This window comes from Anabrus simplex, chromosome X, assembly GCF_040414725.1.
Source record: "Anabrus simplex isolate iqAnaSimp1 chromosome X, ASM4041472v1, whole genome shotgun sequence".
Lineage (NCBI taxonomy): Eukaryota > Metazoa > Arthropoda > Insecta > Orthoptera > Tettigoniidae > Anabrus > Anabrus simplex.
This window is the reverse complement of record NC_090279.1, coordinates 194,363,685-194,390,801: the sequence shown is the minus strand read 5'-3', so window position 1 is coordinate 194,390,801 and position 27,117 is coordinate 194,363,685. Positions and strand designations below refer to the sequence as shown.

The following is a 27,117-nucleotide window of genomic DNA, read 5'->3' as shown; positions in this document are numbered from 1 at the left end:
CCAAGGTGCTGGTGAACAATGGAGAACACGCTGCCATACGAAATGTTCTTCATGCTTGCAACTTCCTGTAGTGTTATTCGCCGATTCTCTCTAATTATCCCATTAACACGGTAAACATTTGCAAAGGTACTAGACGTTGCGGGCCTGCCATCACGACATTCGTCCATGAGATCCGTGCGTCCGGTGTCAAATTGCTTACATCACTCTAAAATACCTGGCGATAGATTGCACGCTCACCTTGTACAGCAGTGATTTCACGGTGAATGTCCGTGCAATTCAGCCGTTTATCCCATAGAAATCTGATCGTTGTACGCAACTCCAATTTGCAGTGAACATCCAGTTGACGCGCCATTGAGTCTAGCCCGCTCTGCACACACAACACGACGGGGATACCACACCAACCTTCCTATCGGTCGTGTCAGCAGTTCCTGTAGCTTTTCCGCATTGGTCGCGGTCGCGACACAGAGCGTGTTCTCGCGGTGAGCTAGTGTAACTTACTTTTTGATTCGCCCTCATACAAGAATAATACTGATAAATGATTTAAACATACGTTACAGTAAGAAGAAGAAGAAAAAGAAAAATAATTCCCTGCTGGATTTTGACCGCCATTCCCCATTCGGGTTGGTGTCCCTCAGGGATCATCCCTGTCACCGATTCTTTTCATTTTGTGTATGGACACAGTCATCTCCAATATCCAGTCGTCACCCCCATGGTCACTTCAGTATTCTGACGATGTCCTACTGGCTGCTGAAGAGCGTCAACAGATTCAAGATCAGGTTAAGAAGTGGAACGAAAAATTAAGAGCACATGGACTTCGTCTCAATACCAAGAAAACTGAATGCATGGAGTGCCATCCACAGACAAATGGAACCATTCAGATGGAATGGTTCCTTGGTCAGTCCTGAGTGCGACACAATTCCAGACGTCCGTCCACGAGTAAATGCGCCCTGGATGAAGTGGCGGCACTCTACAGATGTTCTCTGCGATCGTCGGATACCAATCCACCTAAAGTCCAAGGTTTACAGGACTGTTGTTCGCCCACTCGCTCTGTATGACTCTGAATGCTGGCCAGCAACAGTCAAGCACGAACAAGCACCCTCACCCGGCTATATCATGTCAGCAACATAAAAATGCGGAAAATCATTGGAGTTGCCCCGATCGTAGACAAGATGCGCGAGACACGACTTCGCTGGTATGGTCACGGAATGCGTAGAGAAGGTACATCTATTATACAGACGGCAATTCGTATCACGTCATCTGGAAATAAGCCACGTGTTCGGCCCAAGAAACACTGGGTTGATCGCCTTCAAGAAGACATGTGCTATGTTCGTCTTGTTCTGAGCTATGAACTCAGCAGAACCAAGTGGAGATTGGTTTCCAAAGCAGCGGACTTCGTTCCACTGCGGGACAAACTCTAAGAAGAAGAGGAAGAATAACATACATCATTATAGACTACTATGCCTTTGAGCGTTCAGTCTGCAAGCCTCGGTGAATTTACAAAACGCCGCCACACTCTTCTGGCCTCGTTTAGTTCTATATCTCTTACCCTTAAACCATTAGAAACTGGATCTAAACATCATCACCTTGGTCTCCCTCTACTTCTCTTACCCTCCATAAGAGTCCATTTTTTCCTAGGTAACCTATCCTCTTCCATTCGTTTCACATGACCCCACCGCCGGAGCCGATTTATGCGTACAGTTTCATCCATCGAGTTTATTCATAACTTAGCCCTCATCTCCTCATTTCGAGTACCTTCCTGCCATTGTTCCCACCCGTTAAGTAGCGATCATTCTCGCTACTTTCATGTCTGTTACTTCTAGCTTATAAATAAGGCCCGGATTCTTATGCAGTAACAGGTTGGATTGCAAACTAATTTGGTTAGTAGGAAGTGTCGGCCACCCGCTCTTCCGTAATGTAGCAAAAGTAACATAAATTATAGGGGGTTCTCATGGGCCGTTCCCCTCATGTATATGCAAACCCCATAACATAATCGTTGTGAAGGTAGACTATACTTGCTACTCGCTTCAGTAAGTTTGCATTCTAACCTATTAATGCATAAAAATCCGGCCTCTATAAGATACCGTATGTCCACCCAGCTTTCATTTCCGTAAAGCAAAGTTGGTCTGAAAACACACCAACGTAAAGATAGTTTCGTCCAGGAGCTGACTTCCTTCTTATAGAATACTGTTGATCGCAACTGCGTGCTCACTGCATTAGCATTTCTGCACCTTGATTCAATTTTACTTACTATACTACCATCCTGGGAGCGTATACCTAAATACTTGAAATTATCTAGTTTTTCCAGCTTTGTATCTCCAATCTGACGTTCAATTCTCTTGGATTTCTTACCTATTGACATCAGTTTAGTACTCTTATCACCAACACAGCCCGTTCAAGTGTTAACTATCACTTGGAAATCCCTGATTATAAAGAAAATAATGACAGTGATAATGTATCCATTTATTATATATCTCCATGTTCATGTATTTCCCAAGTCATAACTTCACATACTCTCTCAAATCTTCGTTCTCTAAATCTTCAGTCTTCCAACCAGTCCATTTATTATAAATTCCCGTTTCCCGTTGCACTCTCTCACACCATCCGAAAGCGTAGTTGTTTCCGTAACTTAAAAGCCCATTCTCCCCGTTCTGCCTTCTCTTCTCGCTGGCCGCTATAAAGAATTAAGCCCTGTGTTCTTCGCCTTCCTCCCGGAGGCAACCGCCATGCTTTTAAAATATTAAAGAGCTGAGAGGAGAATGGGGGGGGGGGATGAGGGAAAGAAGGCGCAACGAGACTGTCCCACAAACAATTTCTTTAAAATCGCCGAGCTTGTTAACTGTTCGCCTTCCGGACGGCAAGCTGTCGCATACTCTGTGTTAATATTATACAGGATAGGAATGTCTTAATCTGTCCCAGAGTAACAGGTGGATAAATGAGTTACAGGGAGCTGGTATACCAATAAGGGTCAACAATGCCCTTTTCTTTCGTTTCTTAGGAATTTTGAAGTACGTTTAATAAGATAATATCCACGTGGATGGTAGGGATATCCAAACTATTGCCAATCTATATTGGAATCAGACCGCATCAGTTACGGTTGATAGCACAGACATCTGTGCTATTGAAATAAAGCAAGGAGTGAGGTAAGGCTGTGTTTTATCTCCACTTATCTCAAATATTTACTCTTAAATGCTATTTTCTGAAGCACTACAAGAAAAACAAGAGGGCATCGTTGTTAATGGAATTACAATAAATAATCTGCGACATGCATATGGCACTGTTCTGCTTGCAACAAGTGCTGAAGATCTGCAGACATTGCTAAACTATGTGGCGGTACTCAGTGCTGCAGCAGATCTGCGTATAAACAAGAAAAAAGACAAAAGCAATATTCAGCAAACATTTCATTCAACCTGTTAACTTGAGCAAGTCCAACGCTCTAAGTATCTCGGCAGCGTATTTAATCACAGCTGGAACAATGCTGTTGAAATGAGATTCCGGATTGAACAGGCAAGAGAATGAGCGAACTTCTCTGTAGCAAGGACTTCAAGATCAATCTCCATCTACGTTCACTTCTATGTTACATACCGTATTTACGCGAATAATACCCGCATATTTCTAAAAAATTGAGGCACGAAATTGGGGTGCGGGTTTTATTTGAGTCAATGTTGGCATTTTTAAAATCAGCCTTCTTAAAGTTAGGGTGCGGGGATTATTCGCGTAAATACGGTATTTTCTGCCTTATTTTATGAACTTCGATCTTCTGATATGTGGTGCGACGGACGCCTACTCAGAATATCATGGGTTGACAGAATACGTAACACAGCAGTACTCCAACGCCTCAACAAAGAGTTAGAAATCATGCACAACATCAAAAGGAAAAAACTTGAGTATTTTGACCATATCATTTGAAATGATAAAATATAGACTCCGTCTCCTTCCCTTACAATGTAAATTTGAATGAAGAACAAGTGAGGGAAGGAGGAGGATATCTTGGCTTCGGAATCTACGGGAATTGTATGGATTCAGCACCCCCACTGTTGAGAACAAGAACCAGATCGCCCTGATGACAGCCTACATCCACCAATAAGCATATGGTAAAAGAAGAATAAGAATTTATATTGATGAAAGTAGTTTCTAAAAGCTGATATTGAAGTTAAATGTCAAGTTGACACTTGAGGTTACACCCATCTTTTTTGGCAAGGTATTTTTAAATAAATTTCCTATTTCAAACTTCGCGATCTAGCAGTGCCGTCTGGTGGCACACTGTGTAGCAACAGTTTCAGCTCGTCACTTGTTTGGTGTTGTTTATCAAAATCACGTGTTTGTTTTGGTAGTGAATCAAACATTTCTTCAGAATGCTTCGGTCTACTAGAGTATTTAAGAAACCTTTTGGAAGGAAATTAAGTGCATTTGTGTAAATGTTAATAAGCCGATAGTGAAAGTGTAAATATTGTTGATAATGATGTACCATGAGGGTTGTGAAGGCCGCATGAGTGTGCTGAACAAGCACACAACATGCTAAAAATTTGTAATGAAGTTGACACCCTGAAAATCAGAAAATCAAACCTGTACGCTGAGATGATCATCAGAAACTAACATAAGGTTGAGATCATTTGCAGATGCAGAAATCAATCCCTATTATCCAGAATATGGACCAGGAATGCACTGACTTATCCTTCATCTTTGTTTAAATTTACCTCGAAACATCCATTTTCATTTACGTTCTTTTTTCTCTAGAATAACAAGCTATAGGAATATGAAAATTGCACAAAATCTTCTTCTTGGGGTTGAAAATGTACTGACAAGTATTAATATTTCCAACTTATATATTTAAAAAATTATGGTAATATAAAGTCATATTACTTTTTAAAAATGTATCTAAGAAAAACATCAAAAATTGACTTTTTGGTCAATATTTATAAAAGTTTATCCACTACTTGCACAAAGCTCCTTTGCTCCAGTGGCAACTTTTATTAATTTCTGTGCGTTCTTGAGTATTAGGAACATTAATTTGGCAAATTCAACATTGTGAAGATAGGGTGTACCACCTCCCCCTTAAGTCGAATACTGAGATGCAATCCTGTATGTCCATACGTATGTGCTGGATGCTTCCGATACATACTCTGCTGTAGAATGGGTGATGGGTCTGATGTAGGAGATTTCATTGCGATGCACGAATCGACTACACGCAACAACAGTAAGTCCCACAAGTTGCCGAATGTTACAGGGGCTAATTCTGGCCGTCAGAGGTAAGCTATCGTGACATTTCACGTACTTTACAGCAGAGCAGAAGGAAGTTGATGAGGCGCATATTTTGCTACCTTTAAGTCATTTCGAATCCACACTCCCGACCATGGTAAACTATCGTACGGGCCAATACGATAAGGAGAACGGCAGACGGCGTAAGGCTGAACCGTTACCATAGTTTATTGCTGGTTTCTCCTTGCACATACGATAGTATCACTTTGCTCATCTTCATTGCTGCGAAAAATACATATACAAAAATGTATCCATAACAAGGTACAACCAAAACAAGTCGCACACGATAAAAACATGAAAATTGTCGTTTATTGTCTGACGTCCGGAACTGCGAACGCAATTCCTAGAAAGGCCACTAACGAAAGATAGAAAGGAAAATAATACTGGATCCCGACATAAAAATGTTAAGGACTTAGGAGAAGGGAGAATTAATATTATTTATTTGTAGATAAGAATTGTACAATTTTCTTTTGAGCGAACATTTTGAAAAATCAATTTCTTCCTTAAAACCACTATTTCAACCCAAATATCCTTACAATAATGTTTATTCCTTTTGTCTCGCAGCTTGTTAACTTTGATTGCTAAGCGATATTGAGGGCATATTTTGAGACCCATTTTGCAGGCTCATTTCTGAGAAACTGCTTAACTTTGTTCACCCTTTAACAACGGCAGCAAGGACAATGTGCGTGCATAATATTAACCACCAACCTCCGTTAGTTCAACAACAGGGATACAAATGGTTACAAACCAAATTTAACAATTGAAACATTTACAGCTGCAGATACAATTTTAACGAAGGATGCACTCGTAATTCTTCTTCTGAAAGTTAGTAACTCTAGCATCTACAATGAAGACTTACAAGTGTATCGTAATAGATTATTATGCAATGAGCGTGCAACTGCATTTATTAAGACGGGAGTTTCATAATTTTCATCCGAGCGTCTTAATTGCTTGATTCCGGATGTTTATGCAGTAATATGTTAGAATTCAAACTAATTTGTTTATTAGGAAGCATCGGCTAGCCCTCTCTTCTGTAGTGTAACAGGAGTAACATAACATTTAGGAGTTCTAAGTGCCTGGCCCCTAATGCTTATGCACATATCATGGCAGGATTGCTCTCCGGGCTAGAATATACGTATTACTCGCCCTCTCACAACAGCTCCTTTTATACCGCACACGGGTCTCATGAGGCATCACTAACGTGTTGCTGTCCAGCGCCATCTGTTGGTCATTTTGTGCACTTTATTTTAGTGTCAATAAAACCCCATGTCATGCCAATCTTGTGTGTCAATTCTTACCTGTCTACCTCCAAGTATTCCGTGAAGTATTGCCTCGTAAATTGTTAAGGAACTTTTGGATCATCCTGTATTTCTGAATTCAAGAAAGCGAACTATGTTAAAGATTTGTGAAATCTAAACTGAAAAATTATGATAATTGTTGCGCTTCCATGGCCCCCCCGCCCCCCCCCCCCTCTTTACGTTCGTGAAATATTATATTATCCACTGGCTACAGTCTGAGATGCTGGGGTCCACACACAACTTCTTGGCAGTGCTGAACTCGAGCTGTCCTGGACATGTCTTTAGAGTATCTATCACTTTATTGCTGTACACCTGACAGACGTGATATCTCTTACATCCTGGAGGATCTCTGAAGTATCCAGTAGAGGTACATCTGAAAGGCTCCAGCCATGAACAAAGCAATTGTTTATCGGACATATCACAGACGAAGCCATCTGGGCAGAACTCAGGATTGCCGTAGACAATGAGTGTGTTGTTGGAAAGCACGCACTGCTGGAAAACTGTTTCGTTCAAGCAAAAGTAATCTCTTCCTTTACAGACATCTATTTCTGTGCTCAGCGGTCCAGGCTGTAAGTTACACGTCGCAACCTGAAATAGACAGAGGATAACAATATTATTATTATTATTATTATTATTATTATTATTATTATTATTATTAATATTATTATTATTATTATTATTATTATTATTATTATACAGTACATACATCATTATAGACCGTTAGGCCTATCAGCGTTCAGTGTTCAAGCCTCTGTGAATTTACTAAACGTCACCACAATCCTCTATTTGCAACTAGTGTTGTGGCCTCATTTAGTACTATACCTCTTAACTTTAAGCGGTTATAAACTGAGTCTAACCGTCGCAATGTTTGTCTCCCTCTACTTCTCTTACCCTCCATAAGAGTGCATTATTCTCCTAGGTAAGCTGTCCTCCTCCATTCGCCTCACATGACTCCACTCCCGAAGCCGGTTTAGGCGAACAGCTTCATCCATCGAGTTCATTCCTAACACAGCCTTTATCTCCTCATTTCGAGTACCCTCCTGCCGTTGTTCCCACATTATTGTACCAGCGATCATTCTCGCTACCTTCATGTCTGTTACTTCTAACCAAATACAGTAGAGACAATACACGACACTGAGCGAGATATCAAGGGACAGCTATTGGAGCTCACTCTAGCGGATAGACCTGAACGGTACTGATTCTGTCATAAGAGCACGTGTATTTTTGTGTGAAGTTTTTGGTGTTATTTATGCGTTTTCAGTGAGTTGACATAATTAAATAGTAGCGTGTGTCATTCCTTGATATCTCCTCTCAACACGAGGGGAAAGGTATGTGCTGTGTTTGGCTGCAGTAATTACGAAGTAGAGAAAAATGCGCGCTCGTTCTTCAGGTTCCCTCGTGAGAAGAACATGTAAGTAATATTGTATTTGCATATATATTCTTCCAGTGGCAGAGATTTTTATAGTACTTCATAATCTTCTGACCTGCTCGACCCATGTTTTAACGGGCTTAAAATATAATACGCATATTTTATTGTATAGTGCAGCAGTTAACCTTCAATACCGATGTGTTGTTGTAGGTGTGATCTGTGGGTTTTGAAATGTCACAGAAGCGATTTGGATAAAGTGTACAAGAAAGAAGGGACGTTACGCTTGTATAAGAATTATAAGATCTGTTCAGATCATTTCCAGGCCAGCGACTTTAAAAATCCTCGATCATACAGCCAAGGGTATGTTACATTTTTACTCTAATTGTACGTAAATATTCCTCAAAGCATCACTATCGACAACATTTTCAAACTTTTCTTTCTTTTATCCCTCTTCTCAGATTAAAGCCGGGATTTTATAGATTTTCTTTCTGTTAGTAGGCTTCATGTTAAGAGGAAAATTGTCCAGCTATTAAATGTTAATTCATTGCATCATATGTATAAGGAATGTGCCGGTATTTTTATTGACAAGTCTTAATGTGATGATACAATGTTTTTAAATGAGAAAAAAGACAAATCCAACCGTAAGAGTTCAGTCAGGAATGCTAAAGCTAAAAAAGTAATGCATAAATGAAAGATCAAGCCATTTCACTGCAGTCCATTTCGCACCTTGTTTATATGTCTAATTTCAGTCTTTGAATAATAACCTTTTAAATAATTCTTCATTCATTTATCCAGAATTGCTTTAGCAACTTCGAAGTTAATATCTCAATACCACTGTCTTTCTAGACGTAATTTATTTATCCATTTCCGTATATACATTTCCATTGATATTTGAATTTAGCGCGATTTGTTCAGGTCAAGTCACTAGGAGCGCCACCGTCGAATTGTCTCCCATTTTAGCAAGGCGAAATCCGTTAAGTGTCGTGTATTGTCTCTACTGTATTTGTTCTAACTTATGAATAAGATATCCTGAGTCCACCCAGCTTTCGCTCCCGTAAAGCAAAGTTGGTATAAAAACAGACCGATGTAAAGACAGTTTCGTCCGGGAGCTGACTTCCTTCTTACAGAATACTGTTGATCGCAACTGCGAGCTCACTGCATTAGCTTTACTGCACCTTGATTCAATCTCACTCTTCAAATATTACCATCCTGGAGAACACACAACCCAAACACTTAAAATTACCGACTTGTTCCAGCTTTGTATCACCAATCTGACATTCAGTTCTTTTAGACTTCTTACTTACTGACATCAATTTTGTCTTCAAAAGGTTAATTTTCATACCAAACTAATTGCACCTATTTTCAAGTTCCAAGATATTAGACTGCAGGCTTTCGGCACAATCTGTCATTAAAACCAAGTCGTCAACATATGCCAGATCCACATCATAAACTATATTATTATTATTATTATTATTATTATTATTATTATTATTATTATTATTATTCCTTTAGTGGTGAGACCTAATGTTATATCTTCTGGTATGGACTGGAGCAATTTTCTTACTTTCATTGACTTGTCTCCTTGGCTTTGACAACATGAAAGTGACCGAGGTGTGAGTGATGCTAGTAATGCCATTCCTTATGCAGCCAGTCCTGTATCATGACATTTTTCTCTTATTCTCTACTCCCTATTTATCCTTTACTTTCTTTTATTCTCTACTCTCTATTTATCCTTTACTTTCTTTTATTCTCTACTCTCTATTTATCCTTTACTTTCTTTTATTCTCTACTCTCTATTTATCCTTTACTTTCTTTTATTCTCTACTCTCTCCCTTTCTTTTATTCTCTACTCTCCATTTATTCTTTACTTTCTTTTATTCTCTACTCTCTATTTATCCTTTACTTTATTTTCACCGGGTGAATTGACCGTGCCGTTAGAGTCGCGCAGCTGTGAGCTAGCATCCGCGAGATAGTGGGTTCGAATCCCTCTGTCGGAAGCCCTGAAGATGGTTTTCCGTGGTTTCCCATTTTCACACCAGGCAAATGCCGGGACTGTACCTTAATTAAGGCCACGGCCGCTTCCTTCCCACTCCTAGGCCTTCCCTATCCCATCGTCGCCATAAGACCTATCTGTGTCGGTGCGACGTAAAGCAAAATAGCAACAAAAAATCTTTCTTTTCATTAATAGTAATCTTATTTAATTGTACTATTGTTACTCCTTGTGTTATATAGTCGTCATATCTTGTTAACTGTGATTTATTATCATGATATTTTAAATTAATGCTGTAAAAGTCTAAGAATTGTATGTGGCTAACTGTAAGAGAAGGCCAAGACCCGTAAAACTTCCCTACTTTTAAAGACACAAATACATAAATTAATTAATTAAATAAGTTAAATGCCTACGTTGTTTTTACCATTTCTAGGTCGTACTGACCTAGTTTTTACCACCCATTTTATTGCCTATTTTGTACTTCCTCAAGTCATAAACCTCCGAAACTTGGAGACATAATTTACTTGCGATATCGAATATCTGTGTGCTCTGTGACTTAACTATTGTGAGCGTCTTTTCCCTTCGATATAAACGAAAATTTGATGCTGCAACGTGTGGTAGCACTGCTGTACCAGCCAGGGGCTTAGCCAAGGAGGGGTTACTTGAAGTTCGAACACCTCGACTCACTGGGTTGGCTCTTTTAGCTCTGAAATGCACAGCATTGGTTATATGCAAAGGATAATTTATTTGCTTCTCATATCTGATTTATGATTTAGAAGTGTGCATTTACTTGCAGACGAAATCTCTATGGTTCGCTAGTGTATTAAAAATGAAGTCTTTCATTTTACGATTTTTCTTGCTAATCAGCTGGAGTGAAGTGCAAACTTTACACTTTTAAACTAAAAGGAACGAAATGTTGTTTAACTCAGAGAATTCATGATCAAGCACATCCCTAACACTGAAGTGTGGCGGTAATCGAACAGTTTTGCATATGCCGGTACGTAAAACATTGAAAACTCTTAACATTTTGACTGATGCATATGAATTTGACAAGTATTTTTTAAATATTTCTGATAACATATTATTTTTGAAATGAAAAAACACATATTTAAAAGAATAATAAATTGCGCATTTAAGGGTTGAATATTCAGAGAATTAATTGCAAAACCAACAGATCTGTTGGATCTATTTTCTAAGAAGCATCGAAAGTTGGATTTTAGATTGTAATCTGAACATACCATTCACCGTAATACTATTCACCTTGATCATATTTTTCTTGTTCTGTATTTTGATGTAAGATTTTGTAGTGTACTGCGATCTGAATATCAACATACCGTATTTACGCAAATAATCCCCGCACCCTAACTTTAGGAAGGCTGGTTTTGAAAAAAAATGCCAACATTAACTCAAATAAAACCCGCACCCCAATTTCGTGCCTCAATTTTTTAAAAAAATATGCGGGTATTATTCGCGTAAATACGGTAATTCTCTTGTACCACTGTCTTTATAAAGACAGACTTAAATGCGTGGATCACACACGCACAAGCACCTCCATTGTGTTCTGTCATCATTTTGTAACCATAACCCCATCTATCGGTGCATCGTGGCTGCTCTACCAGTAAAAATGTCCCGTTGAAAGATAAATTTTGAAGGAAGTAGGAAGAGCGTACTATATCGTTTTATATTATTTTTTGTACGTCCGGGTATGGTTCACATTTCACTTTTGAAGTTGGTGACGTGTAACCAGTGTCTTGTTCCGCCGTTAGGTAGCAGCACACGCACAGGAGCCAACGAATTCACTCGTCATAACAACACTGTCAGCGTAGGAGCAGACAAAATGGAAAGCAACCGACAGGGACAGCGCTCTATGCGACTTGGTTCCTGTGGAAAGAAGGCGTGACCACTGCAGAAATTCATCGGCGCTTGGTGGCAGTCTGTGGAGAAAATGCGCCGTCACGGAAAACAGTTTACAACTGGGTGGTAGGTTGGAAAACAGGGCACACATCGGTGGACAAGGGAACCGGTTCTGGAAGGAATGTGACAGTGTCTACACCAGCCAACATTGCCCGGGTAAAACAGGCCATCCAAGGGAACAAATCCATCGTATTTACGGAAATGCAGGCAGCCACGGAAATTAGCCGAAACACCCTGCAGCGGACCGTGCACGGCCACTTAGAGCTGGGGAAGGTGTCATCCATGCGGGTGCCTAGACTCTTGTCTGCAGAGGTGTGTGGACGTGTGCAGAGAACTTTTGCAACGCCATGATCAAGATCCAGCCGACTTCATGACTAGGCTTGTGACTGGTGTTGTGACATGGCTCCATTACCATGTGCCCTGTTTTCCAATCTTCCACCCAGTTGTAAACTTTTTTTCCGTGAGGGCGCATGTTCTCCATAGACTGCCATCAAGCGCCGATGAATTTCTGCCATGGTCACGCTTTCTTTGCACAGGAACCAAGTCGTATAGCGCTGTCCCTGACGACTGCTTTCCATGTTGTCTGCTCTTACGCTGATAGTGTTATTATGAAATTGCTATGACGAGTGCATTTCTTGGCCCCTGTGCGTGTGCTGCTACCAGACGGTGGAATAAGACACTGGTTACACGTCACCACCTACAAAAGTGAAATGGGAACCATACCCGGACGTACAAGAAATAAAGTGTAAATCAATATAGTACGCCCCTCGTAGTTTCCTCAGATAAATGTATCAATGGTGGTATTCATAAATTTTAGTATACCGAGCGAGTTGGCCGTGTGGTTAGAGGCTGTGGGCTTGCATCCAGGAGATAGTGGATTCAAATCCCATTGTCAGCAGCCCTGAAGATGGTTTTCCGTGGTTTCCCATTTTCAGACCAGGCAAATGCTGGGGCTGTACCTTAATTATGACAACGGCCGCCTCCTTCCAACTCCTAGGCCTTTCCTATCCCAATCGTCGCCATAAGACGCATCTGTGTCGGTGCTACGTACAGCTACTAGCAAAATTTTAGTATAAATCTCAGTACTACGATCAAGTCCACTGCATCTCTGTAAGTTATGATGTTATAGGACAAAAATATCAATAGTGATAGTTTTTAATAAACCGAGTCCAATATTTTGGAAGAAATAATTCATTAAGCGCTCGCCGAGAATTATACCAACAACTGTTTCTAAACAAAATTATAAATGGCGTTATAGATAGTGGTGATATACTAGCCAGAATAAATTTTAATGTAAGCAAATCTAACTTGCGTAACCGGACGTACTTTTACAATCCCTTATCCAACGTATTAATTCATAAAAATTCTCCATTAGTAAGGATGTGTAATACGTTTAATGACTTATTCAGAAACCATGACATAGATCTCTCAATGTCCCTAACAGACTTCAAAAAATGTCTACTGATTTTCCTTAGTGAATATACTTAAACAATCTTAACAAACAGTATCTTATAAAAAGAAAATAGAATTCATTACACTGTCTCCTTGTCAATAACCCAAATGTAATTTAATTGTCTATAAACTCGGAGATATTTTTACACTCTTAATCATGCACCTGACCTGTTCACATATGTGTGTGCTTGTACATACAGTTTTAGCTCTTCCTACTTATATAAACAGGAGTCAGCAATTGCAGCAGTATCTAATCCTGATCTGTATATAACCTGTTGTTGTTTTTGTCATTTTTCCCTCTAAATTTGTTTATTATAATTTTTCAAAATGTGTTGTTAATTTTTCGTGATATTTTTCTGTTTTTCAATGTGTATTATTGTACTTTATTTTGTAGTGTCTGTTGTAATTAGAGTGCAACTCTGTTACAGACATGTGTCATAAATAAATAAATAAATAAATAAATAAATAAATAAATAAATAAATAAATAAATGATGAAACACTGTTGAATCTTCAAAATAATGCCAAATGTCGATGATACATTTCAGTTTAATATTTTAGACTGGAAATAATTTGTCAGATTCGCTACATTCTAATGGAGAACTGTTGAATATCAAATATGTTCAAGTTTCTCTGCACTAAGGACAAAAAGAAAGGTTTTTAACGTAGAATAAGATTCCTCGACAACTGGTTCATGGGAAGAAAAATTTTAAGATGCTTTTAGTGTTTGGGTAGAACGCAAATATCTTACGATTATGTTTGACTCAATTGTCCGGCACCGCGGTGAAGGGGGCGACGCGTCCGCTTGGCACCGGCGGCCCCGGGTTCGATTCCCGGCCGCGTCAGGGGTTTTTAATTGTAATGATTAATATCCCTGGCCTGGGGACTGGGTATTTGTGACGTCCTTAATCTTCCTTTCCTCACACACAACATTCCACACTACCGCCATTCCAATAACACGCAGATTCATATAATACGGTGCCAGTAGTGGCGAAAGATCCACATGGGTCGACGAGCCGAACAAATAGCATTTTTAAAAATAAAATAAATAAAAATGTCTCAATTGACAGTTAAAAGAGGGAGCTACCTGTTGCGCAAAACCATTGAAATGAAATGTTCTATCCCAGGACGGGTTCGGCTCGCCAGGTGCACGTCTTTCTATTTGACTCCCGTAGGCGACCTGCGCGTCGTGATGAGGATGAAATGATGATGAAGACAACACATACACCCAGCCCCCGTGCCGTAGGAATTAGCCAATTAAGGTTAAAATCCCCAACCCGGCCGGGAATCGAACCCGGGACCCTCTGAACCGAAGGCCAGTACGCTGACCGTTCAGCCAACGAGTCCGACACAAAACCATTGAAAATATGAAACGTAGTTTTCAAAGTAAGACAAAATTTGTGCTAAATATGTAACGTCACAAGCATACTCTGTCACAAGATGGCGTTGTTGTGAATACATCGTGGTCAGTTGTATAGAATAAAAAATTTAATAACAGAAAATAAATATTTCATTTTATCCACATAATATTTGTCTCTTATTTCTAATATTTAAGTCTAGGAAACACACAAAACCCTGCGGCCTTTACAATAGTAGCAGCCTACCGGTTTGATTGTTTTGTTTTACAATTGTGCTACAGTTAAAATTGAAGATGGAATGAGTTCTTCGTTCAAGGTACTTACAAGAGTTAGACAAGGCTGTAATCATTCACCTTTGCTGTTCGTAGTTTACATGGATCATCTGCTGAAAGGTATAAAGTGGCAGGGAGCGATTCAGTTAGGTGGAAATTTTGTAAGCAGTTTGGCCTTGGTCTCAATGGCAAATTGTGCCGAAAGCCTGGTATGGTATGAAAATTAGCTTTTCTATGACTAAAGCCTAAGGGAATTAGAATATTAAGATCATTTCAAGTATTTAGGTTGTGTGTTCTTCCAGGATGATAATATAGTAAGTGAGATTGAATCAAGGTGTTGTAAAGCTAAGGCAGTGATTTCGCAGTTGCGATCAGCAGTATTCTGTAAGAAGGAAGTCAGCTCCCGGACGAAATTATCTTTACATCGGTCTGTTTTCAGACCAACTTTGCTTTACGGGAGCGAAAACTGTGTGGGTTCAGGATACCTTATTCATAAGTTAAAAGTAACAGACATGAAAGTAGCGAGAATCATCGCTGGGTCAAACAGGTAGGAAGGAGGTCGGGAAGGTATTCGTAATGAGGAGATAAAGGCTAAGTGGTGAGGTCATTTGAGGTGACGTTTGGCTCGGGAACTGGGTGTTTGCGTCTGTTTTAATACGCTTTCCTTCACGTGCACACAACACATCTCACTCCCTACCATCAAAATAATACGTAAGAATTAATCCATCCCTCCACATAGAACTAGCGTCGGTAAATACATCCAGCAGTAGAATTGGACCAGATCAAATCCACATTATATTCGTAAAAGTGCCAAGAAGTAGAATAAGATTAAGAATGTTATTTTGATGATATCCTTCCCTAACAGCAGATCCAATTATAAGAGGTTATCACTTCAATATCAGTTTATTTTTGTCTCCCTCTCCTCTTCAATATTTACATACAACAGACGGCAAGGGAAATCAAAGATGAATTTGGGAAGGGAATCACAAAACAAGGAGAGGAAATCAAAACCCTGAGATTTGCCGATGATATTGCAATTTTATCTGAGTATGCAGAAGGTCTGGAGAAATTGCTGAAAGGTATGGACAGAGACTTGGAGAAGGAGCACAAAAATAAATTAAATAAAACCAAAACAAAAGTAATGGAGTGCAGTCGAACGAAGTCTGGTGATTCAGGAAATATTATATAACGAAATAAAGTCTTAAGGTAAATAGATGAATAATACCCGCATATTAAAAACAAAATTGAGGCAGGAAATTGGGGTGCCTGTTTTATTTGAGTCAATGTTGACATTTGTTTTCAAAACCAGCCTTCCTAAAGTTAGGGTGCGGGGATTATTCGCGTAAATACGGTACTTGGGTATTAGAATAACTAATGATGGCAGAAGTAAGGAGGACATAGAATACAGACTAGGAGAAGCAAGGAAGAGCTTTCTTAAGGAAGGAAATTTACTCTCTCCGAACACTGATGATTTTGAAGACTTTCGTCTGGATTGTGAGCATTGTGTTTAAGTGAATCTGGACAATAGCAAACTGAGAAAGATAGATAATATACTGTAAGCTTCTGAAATGTGGTGTTATAGAGGAATGCTGAAGCTTGATGGGTAGATGGAATCACGAATAAACAAATACAGAATCGAATAGGAGAGAGGAGAAATATTTGGCGAAATTTGATCAAAAGAAGAGAAAGAATTTAATTTTAAGACACACAGGAATTGTAGTAGTTATTGAGAAATGAAAAATCTAGCACAGGATAGGGTAGCATCAAAGCCGTCCCTGCAATAATGACTTGAGCACCACCACCACACCCTGAAGACAAATAATACAAGCACAACTTCTCTATCTCCTTACACATAATGTACTTCAGATACTTGACTTACAGCAAAGAGAAACGCTAGTAGTAACACAGCAGCCATCTCCCAACGAATGTACTCTTCCTTATCCTTCAAGGAGAATCTTATTACAACACAGCGCAGTTGCTTACTCTATACCACCTTAAACAATACTAAGTAAGGCCATATAAATCAAATTGCATTAAAAATACGCGGCAGTAAACAGGATGAAAATGATAAGAGCTTTGTCAGTATTACCAACCGTGAAACCAACTCAGTTCTCTGCAACGGAGGTTTTGCTAAGTACTGACTCATCTATTTCAATGTTAGAGACGAATAATAAGAGTTACACACCCTGTTGAAGACATTACAAGAGCAGAGGTTAAAGACCGTTCCCTTTGTGCTCAAGTTACAGTACTAATGACCAATGATGTCCCAAGTCCCTGAAATTAATCACCAGTCACAAATAGCAACCTCTGTTCGTAGTTCGGTCTCTGCGAATAAACTACCAGGTGTATGCATAAGTTTATGCCTAGATTTGTGGTACAGAAAAACACGTAATTTTCAAGGAAAATTCATTTTTTGTTTATTAAAAATATTGGGCATCGCCTTCTGTCTTCTGCTTGTCTTTTGCGGGAAACCATTCGTCGAGCCATTTTCCATTTTCCTCGAAATTGCTCAAGTGCTGCTCTGCGAGCGCGTGCTCCATTGATGCGAAGAGATGATAGTCAGATGGGGCCAGGTCGGGGCAGTACGGCGGCTGCTGAAAGATATCCCATCCAAATGATTTCAAAGTGTCTTTCACTGGTTTTTCTGTTGTGAGACGGTGCATTGTCGTGTAACAAAAACACTTTGTCATGTCCTCTGGTCAATTCCGGTCGTCTTTCGATCAATGCGAGATTTAAATTAAGCATTTGTTGGCGATAGTGCCGGGCTTCAAGAGTTCACAAAACACAATACCGCTCTGGTCTCACCAGACACAAGGCATCACGCTTGAATTATCGAAAGCATGCCTCCCATATTCTAACCTATGGAGCGTGTTCACCATATGTTTCTACCACCAAATGATGACCTTCCACAGCCTTTTTCTTTTGATTAAGATTGGTTTGGAAATGAACATTAATAAAACGAAAATACTAAGCCCAGACTGTCCACCACTTAAAATGGGAAACCAATATATAGAAGCTGTCGATGAGTACATCTATCTTGGACACAAGATAAAACTTGGAAAAGACAACCAACGTGCAGAAATTCCTCGCAGAATAGGTATGAGTTGGACTGCATTCCGAAAACTAAGATTCATCCTCACCAACAAGGATGTTCCAATTAACCTGAAGACCAAGGTTTATAATACGTGCGTGCTGCCAGTTACAACTTACGGTCTGGAAACGATGACTCTGACGAAGGAAAGTGCTCGCAAGCTTCAGCGAACACAACGAGCCATGGAGCGACAGATGCTAGGGATCAGCCTTAGGGATAAGATCCGTTCAGAGGACATCAGGAGAAGAACTAATGTAACAGACATCCTAGAGAGAGTAGCAATGGGTAGGACACGTAGCTCGACAAGAATACAACAGGTGGACCTCTAGGATTGTTCACTGGAGACCATGGGGACACAAGAGAGGCATTGGAAGACCCCTGAAGAGATGGCTCGACGACATAAAGCTGTTGGCTGGAACACGCTGGTTCCAAGTGGCTCAAGACCGAAGACGATGGAAGCACATGGAAGAGGCCTATATCCAGCAGTGGATTGAAATAGGCTAGAAAAGAAGAAGAAGAAGAAGAAGAAGAAATAATAAAATCAATGCGTGCCGCAAATGTTCTTTTTCAGTCACAAACTTCGACATGATCAGTGAACTATACAACACAGACGCTAGTGTTTGGTGGACTCAACTTGTGTGTCTTGGTAGGCTAATGTCAGACGAACAAACTGACGTATGTGTCAAATTCATACGCTGCGTACTGTTCGCTGGCGCCATCTCTTAGTGAAACCGGGAAAGACTTATGCATACACCTGGTAAAAGTTTGCACACCCTGTTGAAGATATCACAAGAGCAGAGGTTAGAGACTGTCTCCTTCGCGCTTGATAGGTCACAGTACTAGTGTCCGACAACTCTGAAATGAATTAGCAATGACAAATAACAACCCCCTTCGTTCGTAGTGAATAAATTAAGTGATTCCATAGTCCACCTGGGTCTGATGCCCCTGAAGCATTCAGCAACTTATCCGACTTGATCTTGTTGATTTCAGAGGATTCGTACATCACAATGAAATCCATCACAGTGGACCAGGTATACCGCCCACTCTACCGCAGAGTAGGTACCTAAACCTTCCAGCACATATGTAGTTATGGATACTTAATTCTCATTTCCTTATCTTCGCATCTACCATTCAAAGCGTCCAAACTATCCCCTAAGTCTCCCCCTGCCTTCTTATCTTCCAAGATCAAGTCATACGTTATCAAAAAATAACCAATTCCCTTTCTATTGTCCATCTCAAAAGTAGCCTTTAATTCTTAAATATACCGAGCGAGTTGGCCGTGCGATTAGGGGCGCGCAGCTGTGAGGTTGCATCCGGGAGATAGTGGATTCGAACCCCACTGTCAGCTGCCCTGAAGATGGTTTTCCGTGGTTTCCCATTTTTACACCAGGCTGTACCTGAATTAAGGCCACGGCCGCTTTCTTCCCACTCCTAACCCTTTCCTATCCCTTCGTCGCCACAAGACCCATTTGTGTCGGTGCGACGTAAAACCACTAGCAAAAGAAATTCTTAAACACGAACATCCTCTTGTCATGGTAGCATAAATCCTTCTCGCTACATGCATATTATTATTATTATTGTTACCGTGTTTTAGCGGTAGGTAGAGGTGAAAGAAGGTGCGGGTGTGAATGGATCTCAAGCTACGAAATTATAGTGCCTGTAAAGTAAATTTAAAATTTAATACGGTTATATTTTCTTTTCAAAATAAATAAGTAACAAGCATGGCAGGTACAGAATAGCAAGTCAAAATAAGGTAGTTACAATATTTACAGAATTTGGGCTTCGCGCCCCGAGTTCACAATGCTTGGGCAATCAGCTCAGTTTTACCCCAAACACAAGTTTTAACAGAGGGGCAGAAAACCCCATTCATACCTAGGAGCCCTTGCTCCAAATTACACTGAAAAGCCTCCTCGAGGCATACAACATACAATTTTCAAAAGAGCCCCTCGCTCTCAAATTTAAGCCTCTCCCAGGCCACACCAAACTCCACCTTCAAGCTGTCCTCAACGGACATAAACACAGGGGTAAAATACCCAATCTACTGAGGTCTATTAAACGAAAAGAATGTTAATTAAATGACCTCTAAAATAACAATTTGAGAGGAGGCGAACTTGCACTCCTAATACACTAGATTAAGACCTACTTGGCGCTAGGCCGTTAATACAAGGGCTAATCCCATACTAAAGAGGTGACTTAAGAAGAGAACAATTTGTTTTACATTAACGAAGAATAGGTTGAGAAAAATAAGTTCACCTCAAAACAATATGAGTGGGAGCTCGAGAGGGTTAGCACTCTCTATCCCAGAATGTAGCTTTCCAAGAGAATAGATGAAAAGAGTAGTTACATTTACATTTTAGGAAAAGGTTACATGGTGGAACGCTTCGCACCCGCCCCGAGAGTTAAACTGCTGAGCTAGCAAAGAAAGAATATATTAATCGGCCATTACCTTATAGTTGACCGCTGCCGGAGAAAGAGGCGCTTCCCGCCTCCTGCTATGTACTTAATACACTGAAAGATGGAACAGAAGTGGCCCGGAGACCCAAAAATCAGCAGTTTATATCCTCTCGCGGAAGGTTCTAGGTGTTAGGGGAAAGAAAACACCCTCCCACAAACTTTTTATTGGCTAGGGTATAGAAACATATTCAAGTTGGGGGAAGATACCAATGATTGGTCAGAAATTAATAACAGAAATTCGGGATTGGTCAAATGCAAAACAAGGGGAAAGAGAGGGGTATACAGCCAACTTAAACAATAACAGAAAGAAATTTAACAAAGAACAAACTTTTGAAATAAAATTTTCTCCAAAGAACAGTTATTTTTCTTCCCACTAGGGTGCACTATTGTAGTTTTTCAGTGGTGTCCTCTAGAAGAGAAAGTTCACACTTCTTACTTCAAGCAAAACAAAAGTACGTCGAAAATGACACAGTTCACAAACTCAAAAATTTCCAGGTGGTGACATCTTCTGAGAAACTAGAAAATTAATAGGGTAAATAAAGTTCAGACTTCCTCCAGCAGAGGAGTTTCCACAGGCGCACATTTTAAATTAGCGGAGTGGAGGTGTACCGCCCGGTACAGACCTCCCCCCCCCAAAAGTTCCTCGAGGGATGACACATGAAGTCAGTTTGAAACAAGTTCCAAGTTATGATGTGAATATGAAGATAGATTGCAGAAGCATTTATGAGATTTTCTTAATTTGGTTTGTTTCAGATTCAAAATTTTGTTGTTGCAAGTGAAGTAAAGTCTTTCTGTTTGTAGTAGTTGAATTCTGAGGATAAACTTTTAATACTTAAAAGTGAAGAAAAATTTTGCAATGTCCACCAAATATTGCTGTTGAATTCCCATGAAACGGTATTAAGGTTGAACAGGAATGTCTATGTAGTTGATGTAGGCTAAGTTGGATGGCCAGACCGGCCGTTACAGCTTGCGTCCAAAGGAAGCCGCTCGGACCCCTCAAGTACCCTGAGATACCGCTCGCCCGCACTATGAGGGGAGCAGAGGTGTTGAAGCACGCCGCACCCGCGGTGAACATATACAGGCTGCGGGCAAGTAGCAGGTCGTGCGCCGCACATCAGCCTTGGCCGGGAGGAGAGCTCCGGCTCGCCGTGCACATGTCGTCCTCGCTGGGGCCGAAGGGGCCCCCTCCTCGAACCCAGCCGCGGCACAGCGCCGCGCGGCTGCGGGGGCACTGAAACATTAAAGCTAGGCGGCAGAATTGTGTTGGACCATCTTTTTTCTTTTGAGGGCACAGGCATGTAGAGAGATTGAGGGGCCAGCGGCGTGCAGATATCCATGGCATTTCATCTAAGCCAGCCACTGTGTGTAGTGGAGCAGGAGACGGGAGCGTGGTAATGGCCGTGACAAGGACAGGATGGCAGTTTAACAATCGGGGGAGGTTTACAAGAAATGCTTACATATAAAATAAAATAGAAGGAGCAGAATGCCTTAAGAGTGGAACTCAAAAAATATATATATATATAACCATCATATTCCTATCAAATTATATGAAGCAAGTTGAAACAAATTTACACCGGTTTCACCTGGGACAGGTGAACCCTAGATATCCTCTCGGTGGCTGGATTGCTTACTAACAATGTAACCGGAGTAAGAAAATCGAGAATGATGCATGGCCCATGAAATCTGGGGGCAAGCTTGCCCGCGGGAACAAAATTCTTGACCATAACCTGGTCGCCTACCTTCAAAGGGGTGGGTCTCCGTCCACGATCATACCTTTCCCTAACCTTTTCATGAGACACTTTAAGATTGGCTTTAGCCTTCTTCCAAAGATCTTTAATGTTGTCCGGATCTATTGTCTCGGGTAGAATGTCACTCAGAGACCAGAGGTTAGAGAGCGGCGTGTTGGGAACAAACTTGAACATCAAAGAAGCTGGAGTAAACTTGTGAGATTCATGAACCGCCGAATTCAAAGCAAAAGCTATCCAATGCAGGGACGTGTCCCACCTGGAAGGATCTCCATGATGATAGGCAATAAGTGCGGACCTGAGATTACGGTTAACCCGTTCAGCCAGAGATGGTTGAGGGTAATAAGCCGAAGTAGTTACATGAGAGATGGACAAGTCAAAACAGAATTTACGAAATAAATTAGATGTAAAAGCCTTAGCATTATCAGATACCATATATTGGCACGGACCAAAAGAAGCAAAAATAGAATTTAAGCAAGTAATGGTGGACTGAGCGGTAGCCAGCTTAGTCGGAAATAACCAAGAAAATCTGGTAAAACCATCTACACACACAAAGATGAACTTGTTGGCATTACCCTTTGACTGGGGGAAGGGTCCTACATAATCAATATACAGGCGTTCCATGGGGCGCGACGCTTGCTGAGAAGACAAGAGGCCTACCTTGGTGGACATGGTCGGTTTACTAAGCAAACAGGATTTACAAGCCTTTACTAGTTCACGGATTTCACCATCCATACCTTTCCAGATGAACATATCACGAATTTTTTCACGAGTTTTAAAGATACCAAGATGCCCTCCTAATGGGGTCTCATGATAATACTTGAAGATCATAGGTACAAGAACAGCTGGAACAACAACTTTCATCATCTTATCATGCCTCGAAGGGCAACATAGAACCCCATTCCTCAGAACATAAGGGACAACATGTTCCCCAGAAGAAAGGGTTTCCATTATCGGAGCCAGCGTCGGATCTTCACGTTGGTATTTCTCGATATCCCTAAAAAGCATGGGAGCATCTGTTAGGATGGCATTAACCTCAGATAGTATGGACTCGGAAGGTGATGAACTGTCGACCGGTTCATGGGTCTCGACGTCGTTAGAAAACATACGGCTGAGTCCATCAGCAACAACATTTTCGATACCTCTGATATGTCTAACATCAAATTGGAAGGCAGAAATACGGATGGCCCAACGGGCTATACGACCAGTACGACGCGGTCTACCTAAGACCCAGCTTAAGGCTTGATTATCTGTCTCCAGGTCGAATTTGACGTGTTCCAGATAGAGACGGAACTTTTCTAAGGCGAATAAGACTGCCAAACCTTCAAGCTCATATATGGAGTACTTTGCTTCTTGAGCCGAGAGAGTCCTAGATGCATAGGCGATGGGGCGCCTCCCTAGTTCAGTCTCTTGGAGAAGGACTGCAGCTACCGCCGACGACGATGCGTCGGTTCGGACAATGAATTTCTTCGAGAAATCAGGCATAGCAAGTACAGGGGCATTACAAAGTGCTAAATTAAGGTCTTCAAAAGCGGCTTGTTGAGAAGGTCCCCACTCGAATTTGATGCCTTTCCTACGAAGAAGGTTTAAGGGCGCCGCTCTATTAGCGAAGTTAGGAATAAACTTCCTGAAGAAATTCACCATACCAATGAACCTGGCGATACCTTTAATGTCCTTGGGAGGTTTAAAATCACGGATGGCCTGTGTTCTAGAATGATCGACTGCTACACCATCGGGTGACACAATATGCCCTAGGAATGACATAGAGGGCTTAGCAAAGGCAACTTTGGACAACTTAACAGTTAACCCAGCCTTACGAAGGCGATCGAGAACTTCTCGCAGATGATCTAGATGTTCTTCAAAAGTCTCTGAAAATACGACGACATCATCTAAGTAGTGATATAAGTACTCGAATTTGATGTCGGAGAAGACCCTATCTAGTAGCCTAGTGAGCACAGCTGCCCCCGTGGGGAGCCCGAAAGGTACGCGGTTGTATTCATATAAATTCCAGTCCGTGGCAAACGCTGTAAGGTGTTTAGACTCTTCGGCAAGGGGAATTTGATTATAGGCCTGATTCAAGTCCAAGATGGTGAAGAACTTGGCCTTACGAAACCATGAAAAACAAGAATGTAGGTCAGGAAGGGGCACAGATTGCAACACCACCTTCCGATTGAGAGCCCTGTAATCAATGACAGGCCTGAAGCCTCCTTGGGGTTTCGGGACTAGAAAAATAGGCGATGAATACGCCGACTTAGAGGGCCTAATAATACCATCCTTCAACATCTGATCAATAATTTCTTTCAGAGCCTTCATTTTAGGTGGAGATAGCCTATAAGGTGGAAAACGGACAGGAATCGAATCCGTGACCTCAATTTTGTATTCAATAAGGTCAGTAACACCAAGAGTATCAGAGAACACCTCGGGAAACGACAGACACAGTTTGCGAATACTATCAGCCTGCTCCTCAGGTAGATGTCTAAGGTCTAACAACATCTCATCCTGGGTAGGCGAAATAGAAGAACATGACACAGAATTACACTTTAATAGTGGGATTTTACAAGTAGAAGCAAATTTGAATGTGCACGACCTAGACTGGAGATCGAGCACAAGACCAGTGTGAGAAATAAAGTCAGCTCCCAATATAATGGGGCAAGACAATTGCTTGCCCACAAACAATTTAACTTTCCATGTAAACTTAAAAATACGAATTTTGACCAGTAAGGAACCTAGAATTTCTAATGGAGATGAATTAGCCGATACGTATTGAACAGGAGAAGAGACATAGTCAGGAAGTTTACAAACCGTTTTCAATTTAGAATACCATTCAGCCGAAATAATCGAACAAACACTGCCTGAATCTAAGAGAGCTGTTATAGGCTCGTTATTTAACTCAATCTTAAGAAAAGGAACAGGTGCGGGGGTATCCGCCGCAATCCTAAGACATTCTTTAGGGCATTCAAAAGATGAATTTGAAGGCTGATCGTTCTCTGCATTTACAACCTGTTTACTAGGGGCTGAGTCTCGGGAAGATGGATTAGTCGACTCAGCCGAAGCCACTAGTCACTTTTTAGTATTGGCATAGGTGGAATTTGCACCAGAAGTTGAGCAGGAGGGGGTGCTATTTGAGTTTGGGCAATTCTTGGCGATATGTGAGAAGGCCCCACACTTAAAACAGCCTTGTGATGACCCGGCTCCATTCCTTGTCCCACTTGACTTGATCAGTGGACACTTGTTGCGGAGATGGTCAGGCGACCCGCAAGCATAACATTTACGGGGATTGCCTGGTCGGCGAGGTGGAGGCCGAGTATTACTAAAGGAAGGCGGGGGTTCTTTCGCGACACGCAAAGAATCGGCGTATCTAACTCCTTCCGCTGAGACGGCCAACGCTTCAAGTTCAGAGAAAGTTTGCGGGCACGCCGCGAAACACAAATATGACCTGTAGGGTGGTGAAATCCCTTCCACAATAGCTTGTACAATCTGATCCTCAGGGAAATGAAGAGCAAACACCCTAGTATAAAACTTAATGTCCTGTATGAAATCAGCCAAGTTTTCATCCAAGCGTTGTACACGGTAATAGTACTTCTGAATAAGGGAGGACCTGGCCCTAGCCGGGATGAAGTTAGCTAGCAAATGGGCATGGAAATCCTCAATAGATGATTGCTCGGCAATGGCTCTTACGATTTTATCTGAGAGAATACCAATAGCATACGGATAGATAATTCGCAAAATTTGACATGGAGAAAGAGAAAACACAAGGGCATGATCCTGAAATTCAACTAGAAATCTTAAAAAAGAAATTACATCACTGGTGGTATTAACGGAAAACTTAGAGATACCTCTGAGCAACATTGCCAATGGATGAGGCAAGCTGCTAAACCCGGGTGACATAGTAGGTAAAGGTTTCAATGGCAAGGAAGTTAATTCAGAACGGATGTTACTCAAAGATGCACGACGTTCAGATTCGTTGTCCAATGGGGCAGGGATAGTTTGAGTAGCAACGGTTATCCTATTAACTTCTCCCTTGGGAGGCGCTTCCTCACTACCTGCATTCACTATGGTGGGTTGATCAGATTTGGGAGGAACTTCCCCAGTTAACAATTGAGTGACCTTACTAGATAATTCGGAAATATTTTCCAGGAGCGTACTAGCTTCCTTCCTCTGAACGTCATTCAGTTTTAGAGACAACAGATCGTTAACCCTATTCGAAAAATGATATAGCCTGCCTTGCACACGCTTAATTTGATTAGGAGACGGATCATTTTCATCAAAAAAACTAACTACAGAAGCTAGCCCAGTAATATTCTCGACGATCGTGGAAAGAGAGTCATCAATTTCTTTCTCTCCCAAATTGGGGATGGAAATGGGCAAATCAAGGGACTCTCTAAGCTTGTTAGTGTCTACTGCAACCGTGCCTCCAGATTGCACATTTCTGATAGTTAATTCATAGATCAACTCCTCCTTGCGCAAATAGTTAAGAAGGAGAACATCGCGAGGGCCGGGCATGGTGACAGAACAATTTTGAAAAACTCAAAAAATTCCAGCAACTGGGAAAATAGTTAGAGTTCGGAACAAACAATGTTTAGCCGTCAAAAGGGGCTAAATTGAGACCCATTCAACCACGCTCTGCTACCACTTGTTACCGTGTTTTAGCGGTAGGTAGAGGTGAAAGAAGGTGCGGGTGTGAATGGATCTCAAGCTACGAAATTATAGTGCCTGTAAAGTAAATTTAAAATTTAATACGGTTATATTTTCTTTTCAAAATAAATAAGTAACAAGCATGGCAGGTACAGAATAGCAAGTCAAAATAAGGTAGTTACAATATTTACAGAATTTGGGCTTCGCGCCCAGATTTTACACTGCTTGGGCAATCAGCTCAGTTTTACCCCAAACACGAGTTTTAACAGAGGGGCAGAAAACCCC

General features: G+C 41.0%; 1 long non-coding RNA gene across 1 annotated transcript; it reads right to left on the bottom strand.

The window, feature by feature from the left end:
* Window positions 1-5,668: 5,668 nt before the first annotated feature.
* Window positions 5,669-16,902, bottom strand: LOC136886479 (uncharacterized). The gene is made up of 2 exons (XR_010861806.2): window positions 16,787-16,902; window positions 5,669-7,142 (listed from the first exon to the last, which is right to left on the bottom strand). It is a non-coding gene; the product is annotated as an uncharacterized lncRNA (long non-coding RNA).
* Window positions 16,903-27,117: the final 10,215 nt, after the last annotated feature.